The sequence below is a fragment of the Schistocerca serialis genome, chromosome 4 (assembly GCF_023864345.2).
Source record: "Schistocerca serialis cubense isolate TAMUIC-IGC-003099 chromosome 4, iqSchSeri2.2, whole genome shotgun sequence".
NCBI classification, from domain to species: Eukaryota; Metazoa; Arthropoda; class Insecta; order Orthoptera; family Acrididae; genus Schistocerca; species Schistocerca serialis.
Window position 1 is genome coordinate 677914683 of NC_064641.1, and position 19358 is coordinate 677934040.

The window sequence follows — 19358 nt, forward strand, 5'->3', positions numbered from 1 at the left end:
AATGTAGTGTTTGGACAAAAAGTTGGAAAGTGTGGGTCTCACGGGGAGCATGCCAGGGATAAGGCCCTGTAGTTGCACTATCCTCTGTGTCCTCAGTGGCTCAGTCAGATGGAGCGTCTGCCACAGTCGGGGCACGCATTTTCAACTGTCACCGTTGATATTTATCAACACCTATCAGCAGCTAAAGATCCGGATTTCATTGTAATTTCATTTTCCATACTGAGTTCTGTCGGTGGTTTCTGACTGAAGTGGAGTCATGACTTTTGGATCCTCAGATGGATCCTTCAGATGAGGTCTGGTTCAGCTTGCCAGTGTATGTAAAGTCACCAAACAAGCAATGTTATTGATCAGAACATCCCCAGCAATACTCTGAAGTTATGTTGCATAATCTCATGACTCGTGTTTCATATGCAATGTATCATATCTGAATCACAATGATTATTGCACCAAATTATTAATGCTATATGGGTCGTGAAGATTATTAGGCCATAATCACATAAGTTGAATGGCTGTGGAAAACATGTACAGATGGAGCAAAAGCGCACACAGTCAGGCCAGTTTTATTTCGCTCACCCAGTATAAATCTTTCACATATCCCTTTTCGAGATTACCAGTAATTACACTTATTTCACACAGTGAAAAGAAGTTTGAAAGGATTTACTGTACACCTCAACAAGTCAAAATGCATGTTTGATGATGAGGGAAGCACAGTGCCATGATTCATTTAGCAGGGACATTGAAGGACCTGTTCTTGTACCGAGTGTAAGTAAATCCTGGAACAAAAAATAATTTTTTATACCTGATACTATTTGTGTCTGCAATAAACTATTCCTTATTTGTGAGTAGAATTAAAAGAAGAGGAGAGGAGAAGAAATTAATTATCAAAAACACTCTGGTTGTACTGCTCCACAAGTGTAGTATACTCCCAGTTATTTGGGATAATGTGGGGGAGAAGATGCACAAATAATCAAAAACACAGGCAATTGTGGTATTTTCAAACATGTATTATTTGTTTGATATTTTGTCCAAATTCTGTGCATAGGTACTATAGGTCTGCTTATTGCTTAAAATATTCTGTGATGACATTTTTTTGTGCAGGATTGTGAATTTTTCTTGCAGCGATAATGTCATTATCTTCATCCCCACTTTCACATTCACTGCCCTCTTCTTTGTGTTGTTGTGAAGCAGTAGTCACAATTTTGGCGACACTCATGTACTGGAAATTGAGTTCAGATGCATCGATCTTCAACCACTTATTCAAGTTTCCTTCTTCGACATCTTAAAAACCATTTAAACCCATAGCCAGATTTATAAAATGTAGATTTCTTCATGTTTTGCCTTAACATTTTTAAGCAAAGTAACTGTATATGTGTATTTGGCTGCAATTTTATTAAATAAAAAAAATTCTTCATGTTTTTTGGTGCAGATAGCCCAGAACTAGAAACAGAATTCTTGACAAAATCCTGTATTTCTTGCTTATTCCTTGTAATATCTAAAATAGTCCGCATTCCAGTACCACAATCAGCATTTAGTTCCATCCATCCACATCCATCCTTCCATCCATCCCTCTCAAATAATTGGGAGTACACTGTAGGTGCTATGCAACAACTGTTCAGGTATATACTTGTTTCTTAAGACTACTGGTAGTGTAATGATAAAGCCTCATTACATTTTACAAATTCTTATATGTTCTGCAACTAGAACATCTGTGTGTTTCTAAAGAGTTCTGTAATATACACACATGAAGTAGATTTCTCTGCACAGAATTGCTATTTTAGCACCCAAAACTCTTACTTTTTTCTGTATTTTAGGAAAAAAAACTTAGGTAGCATAGTCAGTTTTAATGTTTTGTTAATCCCGAGATCACCAAAACCAAGCAGCACAAAACAGAGCTACAGCTTTTTCATGGAAAATATACTAACATTTTTGGCAATTTCATTCCACAGGTATTAGACTGTAGCGTAAGGCATGTTTCTCTGCTCATTGTTTTGTCTTCTAATGTTGGAGACATCAACAGAAGCTATAAAGACTCAAATAGTAGTTGCAAACTTAAACTAGCTCAGCAAGTCAAACTGTTTACATGGATCTACCCAACAGCTGTGTCATGACATCATACGACTGCTGCCTAAAATCGTGGAGTTGCACTGACATGTGTTATGCAGATTGTAGTTGAGGAACAATGGACTTTGCTGTTGGTGGGGAGGCTTGCGTGCCTCAGCGATACAGATAGCCGTACCGTGTGTGCAACCACAACGGAAGGGTATCTTTTGAGAGGCCAGACAAACGCGTGGTTCCTGAAGAGGGGCAGCAGCCTTTTCAGTAGTTGCAGGGGCAACTGTCTGGATGATTGACTGATCTGGCCTTGTAACACTAACCAAAACGGCCTTGCTGTGCTGGTACTGTGAATGGTTGAAAGCAAGGGGAAACTACAGCCATAATTTTTCCCGAGGGCATGCAGCTTTACTGTATGGTTAATGATGATGGCGTCCTCTAGGGTAAAATATTCCGGAGGTAAAATAGTCCCCCATTCGGATCTCCGGGCGGGGACTACTCAAGAGGACATCGTTATCAGAAGAAAGAAAACTGGCGTTCTACGGATCGAAGCGTGGAACGTTAGATCCCTTAATCGCGCAGGTAGGTTAGAAAATTTAAAAAGGGAAGTGGATAGATTACAGTTAGATATAGTGGGAATTAGTGAAGTTCTGTGGCAGGAGGAACAAGACTTTTGGTCAGGCGAATACAGGGTTATAAATACAAAGTCAAATACGGGTAATGCAGGAGTAGGTTTAATAATGAATAAAAAAAATAGGAATCCGGGTAAGCTACTACAAACAGCATAGTGAATGCATTATTGTGGCCAAGATAGACAGGAAGCCCACACCTACTACAGTAGTACAAGTTTATATGCCAACTAGCTCTGCAGATGACGAAGAAATTGAAGAAATGTACGATGAGATAAAAGAAATTATTCAGATAGTGAAGGGAGACGAAAATTTAATAGTCATGGGTGACTGGAATTCGGTAGTAGGAAAAAGGACAGAAGGAAACGTAGAAGGGGAATATGGATTGGGGCTAAGAAATGAAAGAAGAAGCCACCTGGTAGAATTTTGCACAGAGCACAACTTAATCATAGCTAACACTTGGTTCAAGAATCATAAAAGAAGGTTGTATACATGGAAGAACCCTGGAGATACTAAAAAATATCAGATAGATTATATAATGGTAAGACAGAGATTTAGGAACCAGGTTTTAAATTGCAAGACATTTCCAGGGGCAGATGTGAACTCTGACCACAATCTATTGGTTATGAACTGCAGATTAAAACTGAAGAAACTGCATAAAGGTGGGAATTTAAGGAGATGGGACCTGGATAAACTGACTAAACCAGAGGTTGTACAGAGTTTCAGGGAGAGCGTAAGGGAACAATTCACAGATGGGGGAAAGAAATACAGTAGAAGAAGAATGGGTAGCTTTGAGGGATGAAATAGTGGTTCAAATGGCTCTGAGCACTATGGGACTCAACTGCTGAGGTCATTAGTCCCCTAGAACTTAGAACTAGTTAAACCTAACTAACCTAAGGACATCACAAACATCCATGCCCGAGGCAGGATTCGAACCTGCGACCGTAGCGGTCTTGCGGTTCCAGACTGCAGCGCCTTTAACCGCACGGCCACTTCGGCCGGCGATGAAATAGTGAAGGCAGCAGAGGATCAAGTAGGTAAAAAGACGAGGGCTAGTAGAAATCCTTGGGTGACAGAAGAAATATTGAATTTAATTGATGAAAGGAGAAAATATAAAAATGCAGTAAATGAAGAAGGCAAAAAGGAATGTCTCAAAAATGAGATTGACAGGAAGTGCAAAATGGCTAAGCAGGTATGGCTAAAGGACAAATGTAAGGATATAGAGGTTTATCTCACTAGGGGTAAGATAGATACTGCCTACAGGAAAATTAAAGAGACCTTTGGAGAAGAGAGAACCATTTGTATGAATATCAAGAGCTCAGATGGAAAACCAGTTCTAAGCAAAGAAGGGAAAGCAGAAAGGTGGAAGGAGTATATAGAGGATCTATACAAGGGTGATATACTTGAGGACAATATTATGGAAATGGAAGAGGATGTAGATGAAGATGAAATGGGAGATACGATACTGCGTGAAGAGTTTGACAGAGCACTGAAAGACCTAAGCAAAGATAGGCCCCAGGAATAGACAACATTCCATTAGAACTACTGATAGCCTTGGGAGAGCCAGCCCTGACAAAACTCTACCATTTCGTGAGCAAGAAGTACGAGACAAGTGAAATACCCTCAGACTTCAAGAAGAATATAATAATTCTAGTCCCAAAGAAAGCAGGTGTTGACAGATGTGAAAATTACCGAACTATCGGCTTAATAAGTCACGGCTGCAAAATACTGACACGAATTCTTTACAGACGAATGGAAAAACTGGTAGAAGCTGACCTTGGGGAAGATCAGTTCGGGTTCCATAGAAATGTTAGAACATGTGAGCCAATACTGACCCTTCGACTTATCTTAGAAGATATATTAAGGAAAGGCAAACCTTCATTTCTAGCATTTGTAGACTTAGAGAAAGCTTTTGACAATGTTGACTGGAATGATACCTTTCAAATATTGAAGGCGGCAGGGGTCAAAAACAGGAAGCGAAAGGCTATTTACAATTTGAACAGAAACCAGATATCAGTTATAAGAGTCGAGGGGCATGCAAGAGAAGCAGTGGTTGAGAAGGGAGTGAGACATGGTTGCAGCCTATCCCCGATGTTATTCAATCTGTATATTGAGCAATCAGTAAAGGAAACAAAAGAAAAATTTGGAGTAGGAACTAAAATCCATGGAGAAGAAATAAAAACTTTGAAGTATGCCGACGACATTTTAATTCTGTCAGAGACAGCAAAGGATCTGGAAGAGCAGTTGAATAGAATGGGCAGTGTCTTGAAAGGAGGATATAACATGAATATCAACAAAAGCAAAATAAGGATAATGGAATGTAGTCTAATTAAATAAAGTGATGTTGGGGGAATTAGATTAGGAAACGAGACACTTAAAGTAGTAAATGAGTTTTGCTATTTGGGGAGCACAATAACTGATAATGGTTGGAGTAGGGAGGGTATAAAATGTAGATTGGCAATGACAAGAAAAGTGTTTCTGAAGAAGAGAAATTTGTTAACAATGAATTTAGATTTCAGTGTCAGGAAGTCTTTTCTAAAAGAATTTGTATGGATTGTAGCCATGTATGGAAGTGAAACATAGATGATAAATAGTTTAGATAAGGACAAAATAGAAGCTTTCGAAATGTGGCGCTACAGAAGAGTGCTGAAGATTAGATGGGTAGATCATGTAACTAATGAGGAGGTACTGAACAGAACTGGGGAGAAGAGGAATTTGTGGCACAACTTGACTAGAAGAAGGGATTGGTTGGCAAGACACGTTCTGAGGCATCAAGGGATCACCAATTTAGTATTGGAGAGCAGCATGGAGGGTAAAAATCATAGAGGGATACCAACAGATGAATACACTAAGTGGATTCAGAAGGATGTAGGGTGCAATAGTTACTTGGAGATAAAGAAGCTTCTACAGGATAGAGCAGCATGGAGAGCTGCATCAAAGCAGTCTCTGGATTGAAGACCACAACAACAACAACAACAACAACAACAACATGCTTTCTTGTATGCATCTACAGGCTTTCTCAAAGTCGTTTCAGCAGCACGAACCGGACTCTGGAATAACCTCTCACATTATATTACAGAACTGAATAACATCTCCCAACTTCACAAGACAGTTAATTACATACCCCTAACCAACACTAATGAATAAAATTGTCCCTGCACGCACTCATTACCCCTAAACATCCTTCTTTCCAACCATGTCTTCTTCATTTCCCAATATTCTTAGCTGGTGCAATCTCCGTAAATTACATTTCCCCAGAATTTGCTAATCAGAAACACCTAAATTCATTTTGTATCTATTACTATTTTCATCATCATCATCTTCATCATCACTGTTGTCATTACTAGTGACAGCAGCAGCAGTAGCAGAAGTACTGCTATTATTAACTTCATTAGTTTTTAGTTAGTATTTTTTAACCACATTGCGTCTCTATAGACATTCAAATCACCTTAATACTATTTGTCTTATTAAAATTGTTATTTCTTAGATAACTATGATGTAAAAATGGTACTGTATGTGTGAAACTCTGGTCCAATCCAAGAGGTGGCCTGATGGCCCTATTCAGATCAGGTTAAATATATAAATAAATAAAATGGTTAACCACAACTTCCTCAAACTACTTGCATGCATTGGAAGAACTACGTATTATATTTTCATTATCAGAAGCTACTTTTTCTTGTAGCCTGTGATGAAAAGTTCACAAAAGACAATAGAATAACTAAACAATAAAAGGAGATGTAATTTTAGAGCGTAAGCAGATAAGAAGTGGGTTCCATTCTAACGAATAATTACTAGAAGCTCTCGGAGGCAAATGACATTATCACATGTATCATTTTTAGTGATGAGGACGGCAAATGCCCAGTGGGCAGGAATAATAAATGGGTATTTGCTTGGGAATTTGCCCAAAGCAGATCTACGTGCCCAAACTTTGAAAATTTATAGAAAGAAAAATGCTTTTTAAAGTTTTTTTAAAAACATAATTATTACTGAATGTATTAAACAGGTGACGTGTTTATTGATGATAAATGTACTCTTAAATGTTAAACTGTTTTCAGTGGGGAAAAAAAATGCTTCACTGTTAGATGTAACGACACTTCAGACAGACTACACTTTTCTATTCTGCTCCTTTCTTTACCTACTTTTGTATGGCTACACTGCTGTGAAGATAAAATGAGAAGACTAATGTAAAAAAGATTTAATAACAAAGAATCAATACTCTAGATAATTCCGATACTGTTTGATTCCTAGGGAATTGTCGATTCTTGGTATCATGGAACTGGAGTCAGTACATGACACATCCCTAATTAAAATCATTATGGCGAAACTATTTTTACCATAATTCCAGTTAGTCTAAGTAAATATTAGTGCTATTGCTATTATTGCAAACAGTACCTGAATTTTGAGTGAGTGGCTGGTGATTTCAGGTAATTCTTGCAACTCTGTTAGTTATTTACTTAACTGGAATTGGCAACACTGGTCTGTCTGACTGACTGACTGAGCCACTCAAGTCTATGAGGTTGAGTGAGAAGCAAATTAAGCTCGTCTTTGTCTTATTTGAAGTTCTACAGATATCACCTGTAGAGTGATGGCTGGAGCAATTTCAAAAACGGATCCATTACTAACACCACAGTTTCAAAGCCTGAACCACTTTCTGTTGAGTTTGTAATAACTAAAAGCAACAGCCGCAATGCTGAGTACCCCCCTAAGGTAAGTCTTTCCGCTCCCGGGATTGGAATGACTCCTTACCCCCTCCCTTAAAACCCACTTCCTTTCGTCTTTCCCTCTCCTTCCCTCTTTCCTGATGAAGCAATCGTTGGTTGCGAAAGCTTGAATTTTGTGTGTGTGTTTGTATTTGTTTGTGTGTCTATCAATATGCCAACGCTTTCGTTTGGTAAGTTACATCATCTTTGTTTTTAGATATATTTTTCCCATGTGGAACGTTTCCCTCTATTATATTCATAACATTAATATGAACCCAACAATTACGTTTGTTATTGTCACTGTTGCATTTCGAAATCTTTTCTGTCATCTTTCTTTCTCTCTCTGTTTTTGCAAGTAGTTTCACTTTGTATTTACCTTCTCCTTTTTACCGTAATCTACCATACAATTTTATCCCACCTATATATACTCAATAATATGTAACCCACTTCCAAACCATAACCAAAAAATTTTTTTCCGCTTTCAACACTACTGCGGCTACAAAATCCACCGTTTTCAGTTCACAAACAGTTCCTTTCACCTATTAAACAACCATTTCAGCTAGTTCTAACAACTTTCACTTTATTTCCATCTCCGTTTTTCCCACATCACTGATCATTTTTAGCCACTTCCCACAGGTTTTAATGTCATTATTTCTTCGTCAGACAATTGTTAGCCTCATTTTCATAATCTGCCACCACAATACCACTCCTTTTAATACATTTACATGCAGTTTTTTCGAAATTTTCCCTTTAACGTGTTTTGGAGGCAACACAACCACCTAACCTTCGTGCACATCGTTGTTTACCAACCCAAGTTCACCACAGGATCAACATAGCCTAGCTTTAACCAACACTTTTTCGACTTTTTTCACACCAGGTCTCCAGTTGCTTTCCAGTTCACCTTTATCTCTCCCCATATATTTCTATTTTCATTTTCATTTCAGCCTCATGTTGCACTTTCCACCTTCTAATACCATGTCACCCTCACAACATCCCCACGACGACCCCATAAATTTTTATTTACATTCCTTCCGCAAACATGCCTTCGCCCTAGCCAAATTACGCTCCCATATTTTATTTACTCAGGCTCGTCTGCCACTTGGCATTACCCCCAAAGGCCTCACACTTAAAGTTCCCATCTCTGGCTGTAACCCTTCTTTCCATCAGTCCTTATACCAGTTCCAAACTGAACAATCCATTGCCCTCACCCACCTAATCCTTTACCTACACATCAACTCAGCCAATGAACACACCCGTCAACTCCTATCCTTAATAAAAGTCCTCAATCTTTCCTCTCCCACATCCACACCGGCTGTTCAGAGCATCCTCCTACAGGCCAACCGCAAATTAGAACAGCATGCCACCCTCCACCTCAAAAAACTATCCAATCTCCTGGTTTCCCACCTCCGGAAAGGCAACTCACTCGCCCTCCACAACCTTTCCAGCAAACCTCAACCTCCTCTCATTGGAAACAGACCCAGTCTCTCCTATCTACTCAATCTCCCACTTCCAGCTCCACTTCCCCCAAAACCTCAAAATTCTAATCAACACAATCTGGAACCACAACACCCCAATTCAGTAGTTAACCTTTTCTCCAGACCTCTCTCCCAATCCGAAACCTCTGTCCTATCCAAAGGCCTCACCTTCAGCCCTACTCCCAGATTCAACCAAACAGCCCTCGTCAAAGATTTACTGTCCTACACTCATACTCTCTGCTGGAAATATCACTTTGCCAAAAAAAAATCCTAATACTACTCCTAATGATCCAACTCCCCAAGACACTATCCAAATTGAACCCTGCCTGGAACAGTTCCGTCCTCCGTCACAGCGGGACCCACCTCCTCTTCCTCAAAATCACCCTCTCCAAACCTTCCAGGAATTTCTCACTTCCAGCCTTGCCTCTCCATCCTTCTTAAAAACCTTAATCCTACTCCCAACATCACCACTGCTGAAGCCCAGGCTATCCATGATCTGAAGGCTGACCGATCAATCGTCATTCTTCCAGCGGACAAGGGTTCCACGACCATGGTACTTGATCGTCGGGAGTATGTGGTTGAGGGACTGCATCAGCTTTCAGACAACACTACATACAAAGTTTGCCAAGGTAACCCCATTCCTGATGTCCAGGCAGAGCTTCGAGGAATCCTTGGGGCCCCTACAAAACCTTTCACTTGACTCCATAAACCTCCTGACCCCACCAACACCCCGCACCCCTACCTTCTACCTACTTCTTAAAATTCACAAACCCAATCATCCCGGCCACCCCATTGTAACTGGTTACCAAGCCCCCACAGAACGTATCTCTGCCTATGTAGATCAACACCTTCAACCCATTACATGCAGTCTCCCATCCTTCATCAAAGACACCAACCACTTCCTCGAACGCCTGGAATCCTTACCCAATCTGTTACCCCCGGAAACCATTCTTGTAACCATTGATGCCACTTCCTTATACAGGGTTATTACAAATGATTGAAGCGATTTCACACTCTACCATAACTTCAATACTTGAGATAGTTTCACAATGCTTTGCACACACATACAACAACTCAAAAAGTTTTTTTTAGGCATTCACAAATGTTTGAGATGTGCCCCTTTAGTGATTCGGCAGACATCAAGCCGATAATCAAGTTCCTCCCACACTCGGCGCAGCATGTCCCCATCAATGAGTTCGAAAGCATCGTTGATTCGAGCTCGCAATTCTGGCATGTTTCTTGGTAGAGGAGGTTTAAACACTGAATCTTTCACATAACCCCACAGAATGAAATCGCATGGGGTTAACTCGGGAGAGCGTGGACGCCATGACATGAATTGTTGATCATGATCTCCACCACGACCGATCCATCGATTTTCCAATCTCCTGTTTAAGAAATGCTTCTGCTTTACCCTTTTCCGTAAGATTTTCCAAACCGTCGGTTGTGGTACATTAAGCTCCCTGCTTGCTTTATTCGCCGACTTCCGCGGGCTACGCGTGAAACTTGCCCGCACGCGTTCAACCGTTTCTTTGCTCACTGCAGGCCGACCCGTTGATTTCCCCTTACAGAGGCATCCAGAAGCTTTAAACTGCGCATACCATCGCCGAATGGAGTTAGCAGTTGGTGCATCTTTGTTGAACTTCGTCCTGAAGTGTCGTTGCACTGTTATGACTGACTGATGTGAGTGCATTTCAAGCACAATTACGCTTTCTCGGCTCCTGTCGCCATTTTGTCTCACTGCGCTCTCGAGCGCTCTGGCGGCAGAAACCTGAAGTGCGGCTTCAGCCGAACAAAACTTTATGAGTTTTTCTATGTATCTGTAGTGTGTCGTGACCATATGTCAATGAATGGAGCTACAGTGAATTTATGAAATCGCTTCAATCATTTGTAATAGCCCTGTACATAAATATTCTGCACATCCAGGGCCTCGCTGCGATGGAGCACTTCCTTTCACGCCGATCACCTGCCACCCTACCTAAAACCTCTTTCCTCATTACCTTAGCCAGCTTCATCCTGACTCACAACTTCTTCACTTTTGAAGGCCAGACATACCAACAATTAAAGGGAAAAGCCATGGGAACCAGGATGGCCCCCTCGTACGCCAACCTATTTATGGGTCGCTTAGAGGAAGCCTACTTGGTTACCCAGGCCTGCCAACCCAAAGTTTGGTACAGATTTATTGATGACGTCTTCGTGATCTGGACTCACAGTGAAGAAGAACTCAAGAATTTCCTCTCCAACCTCAACTCCTTTGGTTCCATCAGATTCACCTGGTCCTACTCGAAATCCCACGCCACTTTCCTTGACGTTGACCTCCATCTGTCCAATGGCCAGCTTCACACATCCGTCCACATCAAACCCACCAACAAACAACAGTACCTCCATTATGACAGCTGTCACCCATTCCACATCAAACGGTCCCTTCCCTACAGCCTAGGTCTTCGTGGCAAACGAATCTGCTCCAGTCCGGAATCCCTGAACCATTACACCACCAACCTGAAAACAGCTTTCGCATCCCGCAACTACCCTCCAGACCTGGTACAGAAGCAAATTACCAGAGTAACTTCCTCATCCCCTCAAACCCAGAACCTCCCACAGAAGAACCCCAAAAGTGCCCCACTTGTGACAGGACACTTTCCGGGACTGGATCAGACTCTGAATGTGGCTCTCCAGCAGGCATACGACTTCCTCAAATCCTGCCCAGAAATGAGATCCATCCTTCATGAAATCATCCCCACTCCACCAAGAGTGTCTTTCCACCGTCCACCTAACCTTTGTAACCTCTTGGTTCATCCCTATGAAATCCCCAAACCACCTTCCCTACCCTCTGGCTCCTACCCTTGTAACCACCCCCGGTGTAAAACCTGTCCCATGCACCCTCCCACCACCATCTACTCCAGTCCTGTAACCCAGAAGGTGTACACGATCAAAGGCAGAGCCACATGTGAAAGCACCCACGTGATTTACCAACTGACCTGCCGACACTGTGAAGCTTTCTATGTGGGAATGACCAGCAACAAACTGTCCATTCGCATGAATGGACACAGGCAGACAGTGTTTGTTGGTAATGAGGATCACCCTGTGGCTAAATATGCCTTCGTGCACGGCCAGCACATCTTGGCACAGTGTTACACTGTCCGGGTTATCTGGATACTTCCCACCAACACCAACCTGTCAGAACTCTGGAGATGGGAACTTGCCCTTCAGTATATCCTCTCTTCCCGTTACCCACCAGGCCTCAACCTCTGCTAATTTCAAGTTGCCGCCACTCATACCTCACCTGTCATTCAACAACATCTTTGCCTCTGTACTTCTGCCTTGACTGACGTCTCTGCCCAAACTCTTTGCCTTTACAAATGTCTGCTTGTGTCTGTATATGTGCGGATGGATGTGTGTGTGTGTGTGCGTGCGCGAGTGTATACCTGTCCTTTTTTTCCCCTAAGGTAAGTCTTTCCGCTCCCGGGATTGGAATGACTCCTTACCCTCTCCCTTAAAACCCACATCCTTTCATCTTACCCTCTCCTTCTCTCTTTCCTGATGAAGCAACCGTCGGTTGCGAAAGCTTGAATTTTGTGTGTGTGTTTGTGTTTGTTTGTGTGTCTATCAACATGCCAACGCTTTCGTTTGGTAAGTTACATCATCTTTGTTTTTAGATATATTTTTCCCAAGTGGAATGTTTCCCTCTATTATATTCATATAAACTCTTCAGCATCTTTTTCAACTTGGTTACCCAACCACTAAAGAAGCAGTTTTGCAAAACATGTTTTCCAATACAAAGTATCAGCCTAAAATTTTTTTACTAGCACCTCTGATCAATTAATCTTTAAAATGTGTAAAACATTTATGAATTTTGGGCATTTGCCTAGGCATTCATCCTAGGCATTTGCCCCATCTTATAAATGCCAGGCACTTTACATAACTAGTCACTTTGGAATACTTTAACTACTACTGGTATAATTTACAGACAGCAGTAGTGCTTTCAATCTTGCCACACAGAATGTAGGTTTGGACTTCATAATGATAGATGTGTGCAAACTGGAGAGTTAATAGCAATAATAATTGAGTTTATCTGAGAAGAAGCTGCAAATGGATTTGTTGTTGTCTTCAAGTGTGTCTGCAGGTACTGCAAGTGGCAAGAAAGAGCTTGAGTCAAGAATATGAGTACAGCAAAGTGAACTTAATCAAGAGCTGACAAGTAGACTTTTTTCTTCTGAAGATCTCAAATTCCACAAGAATACAAGTCACTGAAAATTGAGACTATGTTAAGCAGTGAGAAAAGTATCTGTCACGTCATTACTGAAGGAACATCTCACGACTCACCGTGGATAATTTGAAGAAACCATAAAAGCCCACAACATGAACCACATTATCATAATAGTAGAACTGACCCAAGTAACATTATACATGTCCAAAATGTAAGTTTTAGACAAGACTTATCATAAGTTTCATCTGTTCAATACTTTAGCTAATCAATATTCTAGTGTGGTTAACCAAGCAACATACAAGTGTGCAACAATAACCCAATGGTAATAGCGAATTTGTTTATACTGGACTCTTTCAAAATAATGAAAGCTCAGACACATTGGCCACATCCTCACAGAGAAGCAAGAGTACGGTATTACAAAGTAATATCCAGGGTACTGACAACACAGAGAACAAATCCCAGTAATGTCCAAAACTACACAAAGCTAAGAAAACCAAATACTAACAAATGAGAACTTGGACGTACAGTATCAGTATTTCTATCATTAAGTGACTTGGCACAACAATGAAACAATGTAATTTTCTCTGTGTGTGTGGGGGAGGGGGGGGGGGAGGGGGGGGGGGACAATACTGTGGTACTTTAATCGAGGATAAGAAATGTGTCAGTAACAAAGCTGCACCCTAACAGTCCAGATGTAACTGATTTGAGTCAGTGGTAGTTACGTTATTAACTCCATTTTCCAACATCCCAGGATATTCTACAATAGTTGTCTACATCTACATCTATACTCTGTAAACAACTTTGAAGTACATGGCAGAGAGTACATCCCATTCTACCAGTTATTAGAGTTTCGTCTCATTCCATTCACATTGGAGTGCAGGAAGAATGATTGTTTAAATGCCTCTATGTATGCTATTATTAAATCAATCTTGTCTTCGCAATCCCTATGTGAGCAATACATAGAGGTTATAGTATATTTGTAGAGTTATCAATTAAAGCTGGTTCTTGAAACTTTGCAAGTAGGTTTTCTCAGGATAGTTTACACCTATCTTCAAGAATCTCTGTGACAGTCTCCCATGGGCCAAACAAACCTGTGGCCATGTTACCATTCTCTGTATACATCCAATATCTCTTATAAGTATAATTTAGTATTGGTCCCACACACTTGAGCAATATTCTATAATAGGTCACACAAGTGATTTACAAGTAATCTCCTTTGTAGGTGACAGCATTTCCCCAGTATTCTACCAATAAACTTGCTTTACCAATGACTGACAAAGGAACAGTCCAATCCAACAAGTCAAAACCTCCTCCGAATTTATTTTATGTATAAAGGATCACAGAAAGAAACACTATATCAAAATTTTAGCTGCTAAGACACACTACAAGTATTTTTTTTAAGGAAGTTGAAAATTGCCGAATTTGTAGTTCACCCCGAGACTGGAGAAATGTACACCCCTACTTTAGCTGTAGCAGACAGTGCACGCACAACATGGCTAGTGCATAGCCTTTGTTGACAGTGCATCAATAAACAGCTAACACAGCACTACATGATCATAATTTGTAAGCAAATTTCAGTTACTGTTGATAGTTTCTCTGATACAATTGTTCACAGTTAATATTTGCCCGAATTTCCAACTCATTTTATATCAATAATAATTAGCAGCTGCCTTTGTGTTATCACTAACTGTTAACAATGGAGATAAAACTGAATTAATTTTCTTTGTGTTTTCTACGTATATGCTTACTAAAAGTATCTGTCTTCATGTAGGTTCCATTGCTTTACAGTAATGTGGAATCCAATTACAACCTGCTCAGATGAAATATGAAGAAAAGAATGTAGTAAACTATTGAAATCACCTAATTCTCCTGAAGACCTACATATGTATTATTTAGTACTTAATTTCTGGGACATTAAGTTGAACGATGTCAATATTTTGTTAGAAATTGTGGAAACAATAGAAGAAATGGGAAATAACTGACAATTCCATGAATTGTGGTTTGAACAATGAGTGCTAATAAAAATCCTGAATAAAACTACAGTACTTCCCTAGCCCAAAGAAAACATTACAGTAATAGTTATCAGTGGAGAAATAAAAGGCTGTATAATTTTTGGCTAAACAAAGATGGGAGAAAATGCTTATAGTCAAGCAGTGTGCAAAGCATAATTTGTTTTGTAAAATCAATGTGAATTGTGTAAATGGAAGAAAGATTTACATTAACTACGTGTCAAAATGAAACTCACAAAAGTGTGAAAGAAAAACTATAACATATTTAGAGCTGCTCATGTGAGTCAATGCACCGAGATGTACAAGACTGGGCCTTCTGAATTGCAAGTGAGATGAGTATTACTGATTTCCAGGCTTCTTTGATCTCGTTAAACAGATTCATAAAATCATGCAGAAAAGGTAGTTGTAAAATTACGAAATTTACTTCAAATAAACATGTAGAGGAGATGACATAATAGGCATACAGAGGGATTTGTAGCTGACATAAGATGAAACCTCCTAAAATACTGTGTATCTAGCCAGTCACTCAGGTTCCATGCAAGAACTGTGTGCAAACCACTCTTTATCATTTTGAGTGGGGAAAAAGAAAAAAAAAAAAAAAAAAAAAAAGGAGACAGAATTCCTTTGCAGTCGATGAATGCTATGACACAATCATATATGACAATGCCAGTTGTAAGTATCAGTTTCTGAAGCTCTTATCTTTCTTCAGGAACCTCAGGGCAAACCAGGACCAAAAATTTAAAAGAATGACTGTTTAGTTGCAAAAATCTCGTAATCGATGTAGCAAAATCTGCAACAATGGTAGGGAATAAGTTTCCGTATTAAATCAAATACCTCTCCTTATCAACTGCAGAAAATAATTAATTGCTTTTGTTGGACTCTTGGCCTGGATGTAACAAAACCTCTGTTTTTAGGAGGGCAATGTTCATATAATCCAGATTACACCCGAACTAATACTGTGATTCGTTTTCTCAATAAAAAAGTTTTTCTACAGTGTACAGCATTTTTCAGAAAAATGTCAGGCAATATAATTTCCAATAGCTCTTTGTCATTTCATATTTACCAGCAGATCTGTACTGTTAAACTTCAGACATTTATGCATTAAATGAAACAAATAATTACAGTGAAATGTCTGAATGCATTAACTTTTCTTTTAGTTGTGCCTGGTGTAAGGAAAATGTCTGCTTTTGTCATCCAATAGACACGTCATATTTTTGTGACAACTACAGGAAATAAACAAGGAACTGTTTCATTGTTAGTAAAATACACATTATTTCAAAAGTATCATAAGAACAATATAATAGAGGGAAACATTCCACGTGGGAAAAATTATATATAAAAACAAAGATGAGGTGACTTACCGAACGAAAGCGCTGGCAGGTCGATAGACACACAAACAAACACAAACATACACACAAAATTCAAGCTTTCGCAACAACCTTGCCTCATCAGGAAAGAGAGAAGGAGAGGGAAAGACGAAAGGATGTGGGTTTTAAGGGAGAGGGTAAGGAGTCATTCCAATCCCGGGAGCGGAAAGACTTACCTTAGGGGGGAAAAAGGACGGGTATACACTCGCACACACACACATATCCATTCACACATATACAGACACAAGCAGACCCGTCCTTTTTCCCCCCTAAGGTAAGTCTTTCCGCTCCCGGGATTGGAATGACTCCTTACCCTCTCCCTTAAAACCCACATCCTTTCGTCTTTCCCTCTCCTTCTCTCTTTCCTGATGAGGCAAGTTTGTTGCGAAAGCTTGAATTTTGTGTGTATGTTTGTGTTTGTTTGTGTGTCTATCGACCTGCCAGCGCTTTCGTTCAGTAAGTCACCTCATCTTTGTTTTTATGTATCATAAGAACAGTGCTACAGGAATTGTTATAAAATATTTCATGGCTAAAAATTAAAATTCCAGTTGATGGAAGTCATCTGTAATGTAACATCAAAAATTGGCTTGATTTTCTTTTCTTGTCTAGCAATTACATCTGCAACAGTTTAGCTGTCAATATGAACTGTGAGTTATTCAAAAAATTAATGATTTTAGGCATTTTAGGTGTCATTTAAATGCTTACAATTCACGTGTGAGCACTTTGGACTTCCAAATACAAGGCACTACATTCTCTTGCCACAGCTGCATATGTTTATTTTCCGTTTTGCAAGCTCAGCTGGAAGAGCTGTACAAACCACTGTTATAAGCAGCTCTTTGTGCAGCAAATACAAGTAACTTTACACTTTTTTAAAAATACTTGCAATGTGCCTTATCAGCTAAAGTTTTGCCAGTGCATTTCTTTCAGTATACTCTTCCTGTGTGAAAAATTTCAGAGTAGGTTTCGACATGTTGCAATGGACCATCCCCTTATGAGTCAATCAACATCTACAGCCTAAGTGCTCATTCCATTTCACATCCCTACAAGGTGTTACACCCAGGTATTCATATTAGTTGGCTGATCTCAACTTTGATTCATTGATATTGTAGTCGTAAGATTCTTAGTTTTTTTTGTTTTTTTGAAGTGCACACTTTTACATTTCTTTTTCATTACATTTTTACCTTTGAAGCAAGTTGCTAATCTTTGCACCACTTTGAAATCTTATCAAGATCTGACTAAATATTTATCCAGCATCTTTTGGACAGTACTTCATTACAGATTATTGCATCATCTGCAGAAAGCCTGATTTTACTATTAATATTGTCTGTACCCTCATTAATATACAATATGAATAGCAAAGGTCCCAACATACTTTCCTGGAGCACACCCCAGGTTACTTCTACATCTGACGATGACTCTCCATCCAAGGTAACAAGCTGTGTCCTCCTTACCAAGAGATCCTCAATCCTGTCATAAATTTCACTTGATATCCCATATGATTGTACTTTTGACAATAAGTGTAGATGTGGTCATGAGTCAAATGTTTTTCAGAAATCAAAAAATACTGCATCTACCTGACTGCCTTGATGCAAAGTTTTTATTATGTTATGTAAGAAAAGAGTAGGCTGGGTTTCACATGCTCGATGTTTTCAGAATCCATGCTGGTTAGCATTGAGGTCATTCTGTTCGAGACACCTCATTATGTTGCAGCTCAAAACATATTCTAAGATTCTACAACATATCAATGTCAAGGATATTGGGCAGCAGTTTTGTGGATCACTTCTACTACCCTTCTTTAAATTGGTGTCACCTGTGCTTTCTACAACTACTGGGCATGGTGTTTTCTTTGCTGGGTCTATGACAGATTATAGTTAAAAGGGGGGCTAACTCAGGCACAAATCAAATATAGAATCTGACAGGGATTCCATTGGGCCCTGGAGCTTTGTTCAATTTTAACAATTTCAGCTTTTTCTCAACACCAGTGACACTAACACTTATTCTGCTCATCTTTTGAGTGGTACGAGGATTACATTGGGTCAATTATTAAGTTAAGTATTTCAGCTTTTGTTTTGCTTTCCTCAATTTCAGTTCCAGTCTCATTCATGAGTGACTGGACACTAACTTTGGTGCCACTAACAGCCTTTACATACAACCAGAATTTCTTTGGGTTTTGTGAAAGATCAACTGATAATATTCTGCTACAGTAGTCACTGAAGACTTCAAGCACTGCTCTCTTGACAGCCAAACGCATTTCATTCAGCATCTCTCTATCTATAGTCTTCTGCTTTGTTTCACATCTACTATGCAGTAACTTCTATTTCTTTAGAAGTTTCTTTACAGAGACTGTACACCATGAAGAGTCCCTCCCATTAGGAACTATTCTACTGGGTACATATGCATTGCATTGTCAAGTACTCTTCTAAACTTGTGTGTGTGTATTTGATGATGAGGTTTCTGTTGACCTTATCTTGACAGCTGAATTTTCAAGGAAATTAACATGCAAACAAACCACACTGCTGAATATAAAACAATGGAGGAAAATCCAGGATGGAATGAAACAATATTATGAAAACAAAAGTTGCTACTCTCCATATAGCGGGGATGCTGAGTCGCAGATATGCACAATAAAAAGTTATTTGTGATAGTCTTTTTGTTGTGCCTATCTGTGACTCAACATCTCTGCTATATGGTGAGTAACAACTTTCTTTTTCATAACATTGTTATACTGCTGAATATGCTGTACATACATATACTTGGATGAATTTTCTGTTTCTCCTAGTATAGAGTCATTAATGTGTTGTTGTGTATATTATTTGTTGGCCTCAATTGTTAAACATAGTTTCTACAGTTGCAAATTCTGTTCTTTCTTTAGAAATTCACTGTAAACTTTTGACAATGACAGTGGCCTTGCACCAGAATAAT

General features: G+C 39.6%; 1 protein-coding gene across 1 annotated transcript in view; it reads right to left on the bottom strand.

Moving 5' to 3' along the window:
• LOC126473159 (phosphatidylinositol 4,5-bisphosphate 3-kinase catalytic subunit delta isoform) overlaps nucleotides 1-19358 on the bottom strand; it is a 165476-nt gene that overhangs the window by 25460 nt on the left and 120658 nt on the right. The gene's annotated exons all lie outside the window — the stretch shown is intronic.